The sequence below is a fragment of the Symphodus melops genome, assembly GCF_947650265.1.
Source record: "Symphodus melops genome assembly, chromosome: 10".
Classification (NCBI taxonomy): domain Eukaryota; kingdom Metazoa; phylum Chordata; class Actinopteri; order Labriformes; family Labridae; genus Symphodus; species Symphodus melops.
This window is the reverse complement of record NC_136700.1, coordinates 3199918-3217197: the sequence shown is the minus strand read 5'-3', so window position 1 is coordinate 3217197 and position 17280 is coordinate 3199918. Positions and strand designations below refer to the sequence as shown.

The window sequence follows — 17280 nt, the reverse complement described above, 5'->3', positions numbered from 1 at the left end:
CATACACAGCCTGTTTAGTGCCGGGATGAGGTAGGAGTTGGAAAAGGTGTGAATATTACATCCCACGCCGAGGGACCATTACAGTGAGAATTTCAAGGTTTGGTGCCTTCCTTTACTTCCTTTGATTACGTGACAAGTCCTTTAGCGAAAAATTAACAAAGCCACCTTTGAGCTCACTGTCAGAAACGTCTAATTATCGCAGGAGATTAAAGATCACGTCTTGATTGTTAGGTTTCTATCACAAAAAAAGAAGCTGCAATGTCTCTACTGTTCCAAATTATAACTCAAAAATCTGCTCCAGAGCTCGATGTTCAAATATAAATAACTTGGAAAAAAAAGAAAAGTGATACCCTTTATTTTCCTTTTTTTTTTTAAATTCATGATCAAGATACCTCACAACATTTTCAAGTTGTTAAAAGTAGTATAATTCTCTGGGCAAACGATGAAGACTGTTGTCTGATTCTGTCAGAGAATATATAGCTGGTCTGTGCGTTTCCATGTTGTAGAATTGTTTTTTTAATGCACAATGAAAACTTAAACAAACGTAAAGACCTCCATAGAGCTGTTCTGATTTCATATAAGTATAAGGTAAGTATATAGGATAGATTCATCCATCATTTTTTTTTGTTTCAAGCACACCCCTGACAGGTCCTGAAAAGATAAAAATAAAACCTAAATGATGCATTATTGAACACTTGCTGTCACTGCTGTGAGCTAGCATTGCATGCAAGACAAGACTCAACACACCCACTGGGATCAGCCTAAAAAACAGAGGGAAAAATGTGCCTGAATTCTGCCCAGTTTTGAACGGGGGATGCACTCACGGTTTGTTAGAATGGATTGAGATGGAGGTATTGACTGGTAACTGGAGGAGTAGAGCGGACCTAGGGGGCCACTTCTAATCCGCGCTGACCCGCTCTTATCACGCACAACCAAGGTCAAGAGTCTAATGAGGATGGGACGCCATTAGAGCAATTAGATGGAACTACCTTGTTTCTGGGGCATGCAGAGCCATGATAGAGAGAGGGAGAGGGGGCGAGAGAGGAGCAAGACAACTACAGTAAGAGACCGATGATCTGCCCAGCAGCTGCCTCCCTCACTCCCTCCGTCTGTCGATCTCCCAACCTCCCCCTCCTCAGACAAACACTGGGGTGAGCACAGAGAGAGAACAGCATGGTGCTGCAACAGTGACACTGTGTGGCAAACAGGAACATGGCTGCAGGCATTTTTACAGGATGAAAAAACACCAGAGAGATTACAGCGAGGCGGAACGTATGACAGGTACATTTCAGGAAAATTATTCAAATTGTATGCATGTTTTATTTATAAAACCTGTGTATAAAAAGCTCACAATATACATAATGTTTTTTTGTCTGACACACAATCTAACGAAGCTCCTTTCAGCACAACTATGACAATAAGGACATGTGGGAAAGACTATCTCCATGTTTTTGTTAGATTTTCAACAGAAAAAAACAGTAGTTCACAGTTAATGTTTCTTTCAGGTTGCATATTAATGATACACTAAATAAACTGACATGACTTTCTCAGAGTTATTTAATCACACATTGGATATATTCTGGGTGTTTCACTGCTAATCAGATAAAATAAGCAATTTGAAGGTTTAACTGTGCGCCCTGAGAACTTGTCCTTATTCTTCGCTCCCTCTTCTCTCTTCCTGTGATGCTGTATGGGCTGAATCATCAATACAATAATAGGTACAGCCAGCACATTCATCTATGAAAAAACATCATCTCTTAAAACCTCTTAAAACCTTCATACTGCAAAAAACATGCATAGAAGCCTCCCTCCTAATAAACAAGCTCTAATCGCTATGACTGCAGTGTATTTGTCTCAAGTTGTGGCTCATAATAAACTATTGATTAGGACTCAATGTATTTGTGTAAGGGATTGTCTTGGTGTGTTTGTGTGGTAATAACTCAGCGGATGGAGCAGAGACATTTCCCTCCTTGTGAGATAGAAGCTGCTTACCCATGCAGATACAAGTGTCCTGCAGGCATAAGAATACATTTGCAATCTCAAACCAGCTAGAACACAGTCTTTTTCACCTTTGGTGGTAGATTCGTGATGGGACAAGCAGCCCCCTGATTCCAGGCACCGTGTGGAGGAAGTCCAATCCTCTGAGCACTTTGGAGCCACTGTGAGAGAAAACTGGATTACTGACACTTAAAGCATACGATGACTGAGCAGACTTTTCTTCTGACGGTGACTCAGGCTCCACAGAATCTGAGCTGTACTTTAAGCATTAAATTTGGTTGAATCAAACCTCAGTGGGTAGTGCCAAAAGTGCCAAAGTTGTTGTATTCATATTAAATGGCACTGCGGCTGATTTAAAAAAAAACTCATTCTGCAGAGCTGTCAAAGTAATTCATTTGTTTAATGTCTGATCTGAAAAGTGTATAACGATGAAGTCCTATCGTCAAACTACAGCCAAACTAAAGTTCATGGATAATTGTATTAGCTACAGAGCTAATCCTCTTACTTGTTTAGAAAAATATTGAAACTGTGATAAATAAAGAGTAAATCAACCAACCAAATCTTTATTTGAGGAACAATTCCATTCACAGATGTTATCTTTAAGAAGAAAAGAGCAGGTGCAGAGTAAACTCTGTGTCATGTAATTTACACAGACCCAACATTAATCCACCATGAACACTTGGAAACATCTACCAAATATCGACGACAATGTCCTTTTAAGAGGCAGAAACCCCGAGTAGAACCAGACTCGTGTTGAACCTGCTGAGACTGTGTTCATCTCGGAGAGCTGAAAGAGGGAGGTGCAGGAAGAAAAGGAAAGGCTCGTTTATCTAATGTTATTATTCCTACTTTATTTTGATACACTTCTTGAGAATGACACCTGAGGCGCTGATTGGCTGACCTTTAGCCACTTCTACTCGTGCTGATTGCCTCTGTGTTTTTTGTTGTTGTTGACAGTTTCATGTCATATGCATGAAAGATCAGTTCTGTGGCTGGTAAATACAAATTCATATTGGTCTGGTGCAACACTTGTCATCAAATACAGAAAATAAAAATAAAAACTTTTCCCAGTCTCCATGAAGCACACTGGCTTATTTGGTTAAAACATCTGTGAAGATGACTACGTGCATAGTTCCATTAACATTTCCCTCTGACAACATCACAGCTGTGATAAAGCACGGAGCTGCTGCTGAGGCCGCAGAATGTGTTGAATTTGTAGCTTGACAGATTACTAAGAGGAAGCATCAATTCATTTCCTTTTTAAGTCGATTAACTTTCCATTGATCAGTTATTAGACTGTGTGCTGCAGCACTAATCCTGTGCCTGTCAGAGTCGAGCTTTAAGCCTTCCCGACAGGATTGAGGGTGTTTGTTGGCGGCTGCTGTATCATTTCAGGGGACACCACACTTGTGAAGAAGTCGGTGAGAATTGAGAAAAGTCAGTCTTGCCGGCAGGGGTGTGTGTGTGTGTGTGTCGGTGGGGGGAGCGGGGGTGTTACCCAGACTCACTCAGTCTGGGTAGTGGTGGAGAAAACGATGTTTGCAGTCTGCTATTATGGACAATGTCCTTCTCCCTCTCGATGACAAAATGTCAATTCAATGGAGCTCTTTGAGTCGGCGGCTCTTTCCACTGAGGCGTGCCAAGAAGCACTTCAGGAGCCCGTCTGACTGCCCTCCACCACAAAACCTCCTCCCTCCACAGCATTAGCCGCTAGCCTTTCCTTTCCTTTTATCTGCTTGCCTGCAGTCTGTCATTTACTTATTTCTCCAGTGGGCTGCAATGTGATTTCATCCCCTAACAGACACACGTACACTTGGACAAAGCAACATAACCCTTCTCTCCGACCAAACACAAGCTCTGGCCCCATCTGTCGGACTTGCTGATGCTCTTGTTCCCGTTTGTTCGTCCTTTATGATCATTTGTGTTTTATTGCAGAGCCTCTTTTGGATCCACAAGTAATTCTCTCACATAATTATTCATTTATTCACTGATTCACACTTACTTACTCACACACACAGACACACACACACACACACACACACAGACACACACACACAGCCATTCTGCCCCCTAGTGCCCATTAGAGGGGCATCTGGTGCATCTACAGAGAACTAGCATCACTCACTGTGTGCGTCACATCCTTGACACTGTGTCCTTGTTTTTATCTGTGTTTATTGTCTGTGAAGCTCTTTGTCACAGATGTTTTTTTGTTGTTTTTTTCCTGGAAATTGATTTAGAAATAAACTTGACTTGACTTGATCAGACCCACCATTTGTCTTTTCCTGCTTGGAGGTTGTTAAGAGCTGTTTTGTCACATACCCACATCCCAGCTCTGTTTTGTTTTTCTTTTTTCTCTCTCTCTCTCTTTCCTCTCCTTCAGCCAATGAGGAGGTGCACCATCTGTCTGCAACTCAAATCAGCTTTCTACTTTTACATATCTGTGAGAAATAGGTCAATTAGTCATGTATTAGTCAGTTATAAATCATATATTGGTTGTTTTAACTGTGGTGCTGTTTATCTTTTGTCAATGCTGTTTTCCTTTCCGTCTAGCCCAAAATCTATTTTTATATTTAATGCATCTTGAGGGGAGTTATTGTTGAGCTCCTTTGGAGATGTATCATTCCATTTATAATAAGGTCACAAACTCTAATGCTGACAAAGCATCAAAAGAGGAAGACAGATGAGGTAACAAAAGGAAAACAACAAAATGAAAATAGACACTCGAGTCTGCGGGCATGCTAGCAGCTCTGACAGAGGTGTGTGCTAAACCATGACATCAGCATCACTGTTGACTTTTTTACCCTACAGTAGCTAGTAAGCCTGCAAATTAGCACAAAACACAAAGTAGAACTACTTTAAAATAAATCCAGAGGGGGACAAGAATCTGTTCTTATTCGTACTGAAATGTCATCATGAGTGCAAAAGCACAATCATCATGGTGTCGTATAAATAGGTTTATCAGTCTATATAGCCTAATTCTCCTTCATATATTCATAAATCTGTTGTCATGCAGTTAAATACTCAGAGAGCGGGGGTTTATTCAGTGTCAGCAGCCTGTTGCATCCAAAAGTGTGTGCCAAACCATCGGGCAAAATGTCTGCTGTACGAATGGCAAAAAAGAGGGAGAGGAACAGACTCGAAGAGACCATCATCTTCACACAGATGGGGGACATGCAGGGATGCAGCTGATCTACATTAGCCATTTTTATGTTAATGTGGCAACACTTCAGTGACAACCACAGTGCAGTTTGATGTTTATATTGTCCTGGGTGTGCAGTCTTTATTGACCGACTGGAACATCAAGCTGGACTTTAATTTTACTCTCTGTATAAACATCGTCTGTAATCATCATCATGTTGAGCCACCAGACTCCTATCAGCCGAAGTAACAAATAACAATTAAATCAATTGTGATTTAAAGCGGGAAATGATTTCACGTGACAATACATACATATATGCAGTGTTAAAAGCTGGATATATTCTAAGCATTGCATTTTGAGAGTTACCGAATAATTAACTTATTTTCCTCAAACCAACCAACCAATGTGACCTTTATATGACAGTACAAGGCTGTTTTTGTGTTTTCTCTCCTGATAAATTTTAAATCAGTTTCCTCTAACACATTTAGAAGAATCCAGATCGTGGGTGGCGCCAGATGTTCCCCCGGGGCCGCCAGCGCTGCAGTGAGACAGCCTCTCACATGTGGAGGTGTGCTGACTGAAAGGGAAACGGTTTCCCTGAGATTTCAACAACACTTACACGTCAGATATTCTTACTGTCTGTTTTGCATGAGGTCCTCATAGCTTTTCGCTATGCGGCAGCTAATGAGGATCCATAATAAACAAACAAACAAAAACTGTGTAGCTGAGAGTGAAATCCTGTCTGCAGTGAGTAGCGGGTAGGATGCGATGGGATTATTGGGAGAGTGTGGGCAGCCAGGAGGCAGATTCAGGCACGTGTGGACAGAATCCAGGGAAGATTTCAATTCAGTGAAGAAATGAGAATTGATGGCTGTCTTTCAGAGCACCTGTGAAAACATCATCAGTGTTCAGAGCATGTTTTGTTGAGGCCAGCTGGCCATGGGCACTTAAACTAGCTGTCTGTCTCTCCAGTTCATTGGTGCTGGCCTTTGCAACCCCTAAGTCCTGGCCCTGCATTCTTTGGCAGCAATTCAGCCCTCGTCCCATAGCGTTACACTCCTCAAATTAACATTTTATGTGATGGCAACACAGTGTGGGTGTGTGTGATAAAGCTTGCCAGCACAGAAATAAAGCAAGCTGCCACTGAATGCACCGTTAGCCCCGACTCTCTCTCTCTCCCTCTCTCGATCTGTCCCACTGCAACAACCTTGAACCAGTTTGTTAGCATCCCAAATGAACAGCAGTGTTGTTCAGATTTGACTAGCATAAATAAATGAACGAGCAAACAAACTAGCACAAGGCCGTTCGCCGCTCTCCTGGCAATCTAGCGCTCGCACTCCCTGTGTAATGATCTGCAAATAGCTGGCTGCTGAGATAAAATTCAATTGAAAGTACAAACTGCCACTGTCGGCCACATGGCAAATAGGCTGTTATAATTTCAACCAAGAGATTTGCCTCGCACCTGGTAAAATCCAAACACTTCAAGTCAATAGGACTGCTGGGTAACATCATGGCAAGACCACATGTTGCCTCATTTTTTGTCTCCTTGCAACAGTATCAATAAGAAAGAAAAAAAAACACTTGAAAAAGCTAAGACATCTGTTTTCCTTGGATGAGGGCTACGCAGCAATGTAAATAGGCTCATTCTTTTGTATCTTGTGTTATTTACAGGTTTATTGCAACCATTGGACCAGATGTAAAGAGGCAAAATCAACTTTGCAGAGGCCATAATAGTTATGAACATTGTCTTTTAAAATATCATATCTAAGTAACTGAATAAAGAATCCTGACTTCCTCGCTGTTTTGAAAGAGCTCTACTTGCCTATCTTGGCAGTATGAAACATTGTCATAAAGCCACAAGGCCAAAAGTGATACAGGATGTTTCTGACTACAACTGGCTAGTTACACAGCACGTAACCTCGAAGCTTTATTTGAGGTGCAGGGCGGAAAGAAGAAGATTTAGTCTCTTGATTCTCCTTTCATTGTGCACCCTGAGGACACACACACAGGACACTGAATGAAATATCTTGATGGCAGATTGAAGTAATATTTTGTAAAAGCTTTTTCATCACCTTTCTCTGTAAAGAGAGAAGTGGGGGGGACACATTGTAATGTTCTGTGTACTCGTATCGTAACGCTCTTTCGTACGCTGCAGGTCTGTCTTACCTCATGACTCATTTTAAGCAAAAAAAATCAAAAACATTACAAAAACATTTCCAAGAACAATAAAAGAAAAGAGCTTCTCTGCGAGTGATGCTGAGAGTAGAGAGCTAAATTATTTAATCACAAAGAGATTGATGTTTAGCTAATGTTTAGCTGATGCATATTACCTGTCCTATATTCAATCATGTGCCCTACTCTTCCAGCTGCTTTGTTGTTGCTGCTGTTTTTGCACATGCACGTTTTTTTTTCTTTATTGTTATTAACTGCTTTTCTTTTGCGATTACATTTTAGTCCAATATGTATTCCTGTTATTTATTTTGTCGTCCTATTTATGCACACAGAGCGACAGAACATATCAATAATTACATTTCCTTCAAAGTGAAAAACCAGCAGGCACACATAAGAAAATGGAAATGCATATTCGGCAGCATGAATCTTAGTATAAATATAAATGTGTGAATTCCAGCCTCTCTTTCTCCGATGACAGATTTTGAAATGACCTTCCCCAATGGGCTCGGTCATTATCTGCTGCTTGTGACTCATCACTTTCCTGATGATGGAACGCTGTGGAAGGATTTCCCTTTTTTCCAGCCGGGCGCTCAGATGATGACTTACGATGGGAGGAAAACCAGACGCACTTTTAGACTGACATCCATTCACCTTTTAGAGCCATGATGGTCTCTGTTGGGACGAGTCAACTTATTCATTGAGGAAAAAGAAACAAGAGAAAACCATGAAACAAAAAGGAAGAATCCTGACATTTCTACCCAAAATCCCAAAAAGAAACATGTAGTTTCTTTAATATAGCGTCACTGCACAAACTGCTCCAACTTTGTTATGAAGTAAGAGCAATATACTGGAATGTGGCTGTATAAATAGTTATAGAGAAGTTTTATAAAAACCCCCTGAACATTATTTCAACTTGTTGAGATGCATCATCCACAAGCCGCTGTCAACGGCATAAACAAGTGTTGAATTATGAAGCCAACGCTGAAGCAATATTTCTATATTTTCTGTTATTATTGACATTATAATTACTGTAGTGTTGAAGGTCGTGTGCTCAAACACTCAGATAATATACCTGGTTCGTCGAATGTAATTATCATGTCCATGGTAAATAAATATGTCTATCTAATCAACAAAAGAGAACTACATGACCTTATAGAATAGAATTGATAAAGTAAAGATGTATAGACTGGAAATGGAAATGCAGACGTGTTGTGGTGATTAATGGCCCGTCTCAGGTTCAGCTCTTTGTCTGTTCCCAGGTTGACCACAGTTAAAAACAACAAGTTCATTATGGCAAACAACCACTGTGTGATTCACTGAGACTGTGTCCATGTGTTAAACAGTTTATCTTTGGGAACCAATGACCCAGAAGAGAAGCTGCATATCTTACAGTACCTGGTCTGTCATCAGCGCATGTATTTGCATGGTCTGCATGCTGTGGTTAATAATGAGACAAAGGATCTTCAATCTCCATTTAACCCTCAGCAGCCGGCTTTCAAATCGTAAGTTTTGTGTATTGATTTGATTTTGGTTTTAACCAATGAGCTGTAAGTCCTGACCTGACAGCGACATCACAACCCAACCCAAACAGACAACGTTCTGTTTCAATTCCGAAATATTCCAAAATGACACCAACTTCATTCTTTTCTTTTAACTAAATGTGAGTCTTAGTTTGCACATAATTAGTCTTCTCTCGGGGTCATGTGTGTACACTTTCCTTAATTACCTCCCAGTGCACTAAGTGGACTGTGAGATTAAATCTTAATAAGCTGGAGACAGATTGAATCTTATTGATCTCTGCAGGACACGCAGCTGGCCAATGAAAGGCAAACCTGATGAGACTTTGGCAGTGAAAAAAAAAAAAGATTCAGATACTTTGATTCTGAATTTAAAAGACAAAAATCAAGTGAAAAAAGAATAGAATAGAAATAATTCTCTTTGATGAGTTTGAAAAATAATTCAGTTTATTTTAATTACGTTTGGGCTTCACTCTCATATTGATCTAGATAGTGTACATTTCCAAGCTGCCAGGTGTAAACCCTTCAGACTCTTAGTCAGATTAAAGAGTGTATTTATCTTGTACGTGCATCAAGTAAATGTCCTCTCTCAGCCTTACTTTTGATAGACATTAAGTTATTTCTGGCTCCACACACAGCAGAGCCGCAATCAGAGGACTATTCATTTGCATCCTACGAGAAGCAGGAAACCTTTTTTCATCTGATAAGACACTAATACGTTTATTAATACATTCAAACTGGTGAAAAATATAAACTGGGGAATCAGAGAGAGAGAGAGAGAGAAAATGGCAGCTGAATGGTAGGGTCGGTTGTCTTTGCTGCCGCTGCGTCGTTGGTGGTGTATGAATGTGCATGAATTGGAAAAGTTATTTCTGATGGTCACATTACATATCAACCTCTGCCATCAGTGTGTGGATGACTCGATGTGAAAAGAGCTCTGAGTAGTCAGAAGACTTGGAAAGCACTTTACAAGCTCGAGTCCGCAGGTCTCCTGGTCGTCAACAATCCACCGGCGCCCCTGATTTAATTTGTGTGTTTTTTTAAGTAGATACGAATATGATAAAGTTATGGCTAATTGTGATTAATCACGCTGTCCTGCGTGATTAATAACTTTATCGATTGAGAGGACCATTTTAATCTCATATTTTAATGTATGTAAATGTCAACATGCAAATATGTTGAGAAACTGCGCTTCTTCGGAGTCACCACCGTTAACACTGAAGTATCCCTTTGTCTCACAGAAGTTTAAACCTACAGAACGGATTTAAAAGTCCTCAACTTGTTCATCTTGTAACTGGTGTGCCGTCTTCAAAGTGAAAGTGCTTATCATCTCCCTCCGAGATGTCAGACGTGAACATCTGACATTTTTGCTCCGTCTCACTTCATCTTAATCAACATAAAGCTGCCGTCATTAATCCTCTTTTTCTCCTCTCACGCAGATCAATGTTTCCTTTTTCAGAGCAAAGATAGTAATTAATCCTCCGTCCGACGGAGCCTTCAGGCATGACCATTCGTCAAAGAGCCTGATCAATGCCGCCTCCTATTCTCCCACTCTCCGAAAATGAGTTGCCATTTTTTCTTTAGGACTGTGTTTTACATTCCATCTTAGAAGAATCAATGACTCCTATAAGAAGAAAATAATTAATGCCGGAGCAGAGAAAGTCTGAACTCTTCTGAGCAGTGTTCTGTTTAAAACTTTAGCCCGGAGTGCAGAACAAAAAAAAAATGTTTGAAGTAATATACTCCCTTTTGTGCTTATGAGCCCTATTTCTGCAATAAATGGACTTTACTCATGTCTTCTCACTTGATTGCTCCCTCACTGATTCACCATTAATGACATTTCTGAAGAGAGCTGAATGATAGATGTTGCTACAGAGAACCAGGGGAGAAATTATGGAGAACGAGCAGGCTAAATTCTGGAAACACCACAGCAGCCTGGGCACAACAGATAGGGAAGGGATGGCAGGAGTGAAGGGGTTATTACCTATTTATCAAGAGTAAGGTGCATGAAATTGGCTCTTAACCTCACAGTTAGAAGGTTTAATTAGAAATCATGCTTTTGCTACAGGACGGTGTGAAGAGAAGGGAGGAGGGGATGTACAAACAGGGTGATAAATGACTTGTGGGACAGGAGGCTTTGGAGAGACAGGGGGAGCGAGTGTTGGCGGGAGTGAAATGTAGGTGACAGCTCTCGTGGTGGCAGGAGGTGAAACGACGGGGTGAAGCGAGCAGGAGATTGCAGCTGAAGTGCAAAACAGCACCTCAGAGCTGTGCAGGTTATTATTAACGGGGGGACGAGGAGACAGGGTGAGGTTCAACACAAGAAACAGGCTGACAGCAAACTGACCTCAGGTATAAACATGTGAACACCCACAGGCATCAAACCACCTGCAGGACTGAACGAGGAAGCTTTTATTCGATATTATTCATGTATATGTTTCCACGCTGTGTTTGTGAAGACGGTATCTGTGCTTAGTGAGGCTGGAAACACAGATGGAATCAATACCATGATTACAATAATGTTCTTCTATTGAGCTTTATATCGCTGGGTATTGATCCAGATTCGGCGCAGACGTCATGTCATTGCATTGTTCTGCAGAGTGTGAAAAGTTAAATGTCAAATACATTAAATACTATATTTCACCTATTTTTATTTCAACAGCTCACACTGAACTCTGCGTGTTCGTTTCAATGTTTACAGTCACTCATTTCTTTCTTTTATTTTTCAAAACCTTTCTTTTTTTCTGTTGCGCTGATTGACTTGACAGGACAGTATCTCAATGAGATCATCGCATTCATGCCCCTTTGCTGTTTTGTTGGACTGTGATGGGAATTTTCAGAAACATAACTAACTGTGTGGCCAGAAAGAAGTGTCACATTTTCATGTTCTTTTCTTGGACCTTGATGTGAATGAAGCATCGGCTAATTGCAATTTCACACAGTCGCTTAATTCAGCTGATGTGATGCAAGTAGCTCTTGGCCATTTTCGGGTTTTTTCAAAGTAGCTCTCAGATGGAGAAAGGTTGGAGACCTCTGAGCTAGAAAATACTGTGATAGCCAGTCTTTAAACACATGAGGTGGGGTTCGTTACCAATTCTGAAAAAATTAGCCAATTTAGCTTAATGGTCGATTAACCTGCTGTTGACAGCCTCTCCAGGGTCCACGCCTGAAACACTGTTGACACTGCCACAGCTTAATACACGTGGCATTGATTTTGTTTTCATTTACATTTCCACTTTAGTATTAGTGCGAATTCCTGAGGATTTGTTGCTTAAGTGGAGCTGGAGATCAATAATCAGTAGGAATGTGAATCTAATAAATCACTATAAGAGTTGCTAAAATCATCAGGGTGAATCTTTGTGAGAAGAGACTGAGCTGACTACTTCAACCTGCAGACTGATCACACAGAAACAAGTATTGTGTGTTGAATTCTTGCTCAGGGCTTCAGATGCAGCTAATAAAGTAGCTGATGTCAGAGAAATCTTTAGAGAGAGACAGACTCTGAGGATTAACAGCATTGATGGAAATAACTGTCCAAAGTGTTCTCTCTCTCTCTCTCTCTCTTCTCTCTCTCTCTCTCTCTCTCTCTCTCTCTCTCTCTCTCTCTCTCTCTCTCTCTCTCTCTCTCTTCATCTCTCTCTCTCTCTCTCTCTCTCTCTCTCTCTCTCTCTCTCTCTCTCTCTCTCTCTCTCTCTCTCTCTCTCTCTCTCTCTCTCTCTCTCTCAGCTGTATGTTGGAGTAAACTTTTCGTCTTCCAACAAACGTGTTGTTACGCTCGACCAGACATGATCTCTGACATCATGTGCTTCACATGAAAGGTCGCTGATTGCACAAAAGGCCAGACGGGTGAAACAATTTCCAACTGGAGAGTGGATGGGAGGGGACTGTTGTAGCTCTGGGGAGGGATGCAGCGACATTTTGATTCAGAGGCTGTCAGCTGAAGAAAACACTGAATTAAACACTGAAACAGCAATCAATACAGAGGTTTGTCACACCCATCATTCATTCATTAATCTGTCAATAGAAAGAATCAGGATTATTAATATTCCCTGAGATACTATCTGTAAAGCTGGGCATCAACTGTATGAATGAAACCTGAATCCAAACCTGAACTGACCTTGAACTCCTCCTTTGTTTTTATTTCTTAAGATTCATCATTTAAATATTCAAACTAAATCTGACATTCTTTCTATTTCTATGTTTTGATTTTGAAGATGAAAGATGGCAAACGTACACACTGATGACAGAGGATACAATGTTAGATGTTCAATAGTTTAAATAAATCCCAGTTTCACACATTTACACTCTGAACACACACAAGAAGTCAGTGAAGACACCACTCATGCCAACGATGCTCTAATCAGCTACAACACCTCATTTAGTCCCTCAGCTGCCAGTATTTCATTCTTTGAAGGAACCAGCTATTTTTCTAATCAAAGATTTTCCTTTTAAGCAAAACAAAGCTTCCACTGATGCACATCTCTGGTGCATGGTGTCCGGAGTGAGCGACCTGTGTAAAACAACGTTTGAAGAGGGTCATTGTTGACAGTTTTCTCTTTCTCACTGAAGGCTTACCAACATCAAAACTGTTGCGTGGACAAAAACCCTCGTACAGTTTTAACCACAAAAGAAATTAAACATTCAGACACAGAAAGTCATTTGTTCCAGGATGTAAAAAAATGGGCATTTTAATAATAGCTGGCTCATGAACGGTTTGGCTTTTTGGCCCCAGCCCCAAGTGGACACACTTCAGCTTTTTGCTCTTACACTGGCTTCATTTTTCTGCAGGTTTCTACCTGCTTTTATTCATCTAGCTCCACTCGATTGTCAAAATATGGTAATGTTTTGACAATAGAGGCAACAAGATGGCCTGTTCAAGCTGTAAAGCTTTAAGCTCCTCGGCTCAAAAACAATTATCCCGAATACTTTCTGTTGCGTCACACTGGCCACTTCAACATTTTCACAAACAGACTATGATGAAAAGAGAACTCTGTGTGTCTGCGCAGTGTCTGCGCAGCTGAATTAAATTCATACAGTTAATAATCCACAGCCTGTTTGTTATTCCTGCATTTGTCCTCCAGCCTTGTCCTGGCCCCCTTTAATTTACCTCCACCAGAAAAAAAAACAAAAAGTTCAACCATGATGGGTCATTATCAATTAGTGGAGGACACATCCTTGAAGCAGTGCCAAACAATAATCTGTGAGTTTCATATCAAACTGAGCCTCCAGGAGACAACAGTGAGGCAGTGATGACCGAGAGGAAAGCCTTTTATTTTGATATAAATATCTTTCCCCTGAACCTCACCCTTTCTAATTATATTAGGATTAATTGGCTGAGGTCTAAAGGGACTACATTTACTGATGGTAAAGTTTTTTTTGCCCTGCACACTTTGTTGGACGGGTCCTGGACTCAGCTGAAAAGTCTGTTAATTAGGCCTGTGGTGAGGTGTGATAAAAAGAGGAGCCGAACATAAACAAGTCCCAGCAGAGGGGGGGGAGGCTGAGGTCACCTGCTTCTGGACCTCCAACAGCCTCCACCTGTATCACACAGAGCCACATGCTGCTCATCTCATCTCCGCAGACAGCTGATGGGGAAACTTTTCTGCGCGCAGAAGAGCTACCGCTTCTGCTAATCTCATACCTGTCCAATTGATTTAGCTGGAGGTGCGTCTTCTGGAAACAGCAACCACCCGGCGCTCACCGCAGGGATCTAATGTCCGTCATAAAGTTAAACATCGGTGAGCCACATGGAGATTTTTAATGAGACTTCCATGCTCATTTCATGCTCAATAGCTGTCCTTTTCTTTTTTTCCTCCCCGCTCTGTGGTCTGCTTCTCCCTCACTGAACGGGAGAGAAGCTCTCACCATCAATCAGCCTTCAGTTTCTCTGGACTGACAGAGTCCTGCTGCGCTCGGTGTGCTGCCAGATAGGACCACAGTGCCCCCAGGTTACCCTCACGCTTCCACTCTCTGACACCCCTGATATTTAGCCGTTATAGAGAAAATTGAAAAATACACAGGAGTGTAAAGCGGGCACACAGGCCTCAAACTTTGGACTTTAGAAATCTCTGTTTTCCATCAGGGTTTGGAGTGAAAATTGTTGTTTCTGTCAATCAGTAATCGCAGTCCTTTTATAGCGAGCACTTTTCAGACGCAGTCAACGAGAAAATGTTTTTTGTGATCAGTGGTGCGGTGCACAGAGGGGCTGTCATAATGCATCATTCCAACAAAACAGGACTCTTGGCAAAATTGGATTTTAGGTTTGTGATTGTTGCCTTAATGAGCTGCAGTTTATGATGAGTGCAACAAAAGAAAAATCTCAAACGACCCGATTGGGCGTTCTGCGAAGAGTGAGAAGGGAGAGACATGTCAGGGCTTTTCACACCTCCCCTGCTTCGTCAGGACTCTCTGACGTTACTGTTTTTATTAATACAGGCGTGAAAGCTCCCCCCTGAGCGTGTTCTGCACCAAACAGTTGACCCAAACTAAATCCTAATCCCGCTCACAGCAACAAAATGGCTGAGTAGGACCTGCAAAAGGAGATGAGTAAGAGGGCAACTGTTAACGTAAATAGTTTTTATACCAGTCAGTGTTCCGTTTCCAGCTTGTTTGGTGTTTTGCCAAACAACAAAATGTGATTTTCTGCAGCTCAAAAGGAAATGAGGTTCGGCCCTGTCAGAAAGCTGGGGAAGCAGACTCAGCTGAAGTTTGTTGTTTATGAACAGTGGATTTGTTTAATCCATGGTCTTTGCTTTTACCCGTGTTTAATCTACATAAAATAAATCAGTGCCTCCCTATAATCCTTTATTTATAAATTACTAAATTACCTGCAGACAGGGCCGATGGAAGTTATTTTGAACAGGGGGTGCTGTAAAAATCTTCTGTTCTTTTTTGGACAAAAAACCTCTGAGCCTATAGGCCTATTTAGAATACATTTATAATATATACATTTAAATGTTTTTTTAAAAAGATGAAGATTCACCTCGTCATTGTTTTATACTCTTCAGTGAACACAGCCAGGGCCACACACAGGCTCCAAAATCCTTTTACGCACAGCGCAAAGAAATAATCTCAGACAATCTAAGCACATTATTGAATAGCTCTCCACAGTCATTACGCACAAAATCACGCCACAAGGAAACAATCCAAACCATTTATACGTTATTAAACAATTCTCCAAATCCATTACGCACAGAACACACGATCAAAGTAACACTCTCAATCCCCACCACCTTGCAAAAATACTACAGTGTGACATTAAACTGCATATATGAAAGTGCGCGGCGGCACCATGATCTTACTTTGAGCTGCAGACAGGGTGCCCTGGTTACAGGTGTCCAAATATCCAGGCGCGCTCTGGGGTCGTGGAAATAATGTCTCTAATGAGGGGACGAATGTCCAGAGAGTTCATGACGTCTGTGTTGGCATACATCAATTAATGGTTTGTGAGTCTTTTCTGTTTCATCATGGTGCTGCGTGTCTCCAAAAGACGTAAGGCTGAGAAAGTGCGCTCAGATGAGGCCACAGAGACGTGAAGGCACAGACGTAACTCAATCAGTTTTTCTGTCTCTGAAAACGTGGCTCTTGTTTGTTACTGGAGCTTAGTCCAACACGATGCTACATCTTGAACTGTGCCACTCGTAGACCGAGCATGGAGCGAGCGGGGAACCTTTACACTTTACTCGGCGTCTGTAACCACGAGCCGGCCAGCCTTACGTTGACAACGTAACTTCCGTGAACTTGTGTTGATTAGGCCTAAAAATAATTAAATCAAAATCAAGAAATACATGTGATAGCCTATGCCTGTCAAAATCGTTTCCCATTCATAAAGAAATGGGAAAATGGAATTTATAAATCGTGCAAAAATATTTTTCATAATTAAAAAAAAAAAAAAAAAGCTCATGGAGGTTGAGGCATGGACAACATGCCTCAACCTCCTCCCGTTGCAAAGTGATGAAGCCAAAGGATCCCAGTGACAATGAGCATTTTGAACCAGAGCGTGCACAGTTTTGATGGACTTGAAGAGCTGTTGTTATTGAAGTCACACCGCTTCCACCAACTAAAACACACATTTAACTCGCTGACAAAGTGACAAAGATCCCTTCGATCAGTAGAACGGATTCTTGTATTGATTTCTAGCAGACACTTGTGATTATAAAAAGTTCAATAATTCTTGTACTGGTGTTCGTCACGTTTCTTGCTGTTTCTCCTCAACTCTGATAATCTGACCCACACAGTGCTGCAGGAGCTGCATCCTTTAACAGAGCTGTCAATCATGGAGTTAAGTACCTTTTTAAAGCATCACCACCACCAACATCTTTGCACTCTGTCAGACGACTTGATCTTTTTTTATTTAAAAAACGAAATCTAAAACATGCATGAATAGAAATCTAAAACCCTGCCGGTCCCTGCAGTGTTTCTGCCAATAAAACTCAGTGTGCAGCCGAAACACTT

At 41.2% G+C, this 17280-nt stretch overlaps 1 long non-coding RNA gene across 1 annotated transcript in view; it reads right to left on the bottom strand.

Moving 5' to 3' along the window:
• The window catches only part of LOC306830589, a 29026-nt gene extending 12795 nt beyond the window's left edge, over positions 1-16231 (bottom strand). Inside the window, exon 1 of the long non-coding RNA XR_013779990.1 lies at positions 16128-16231. This is a non-coding gene — a long non-coding RNA (uncharacterized lncRNA). The remainder of the gene's footprint in view (positions 1-16127) is intronic.
• Positions 16232-17280: the final 1049 nt, after the last annotated feature.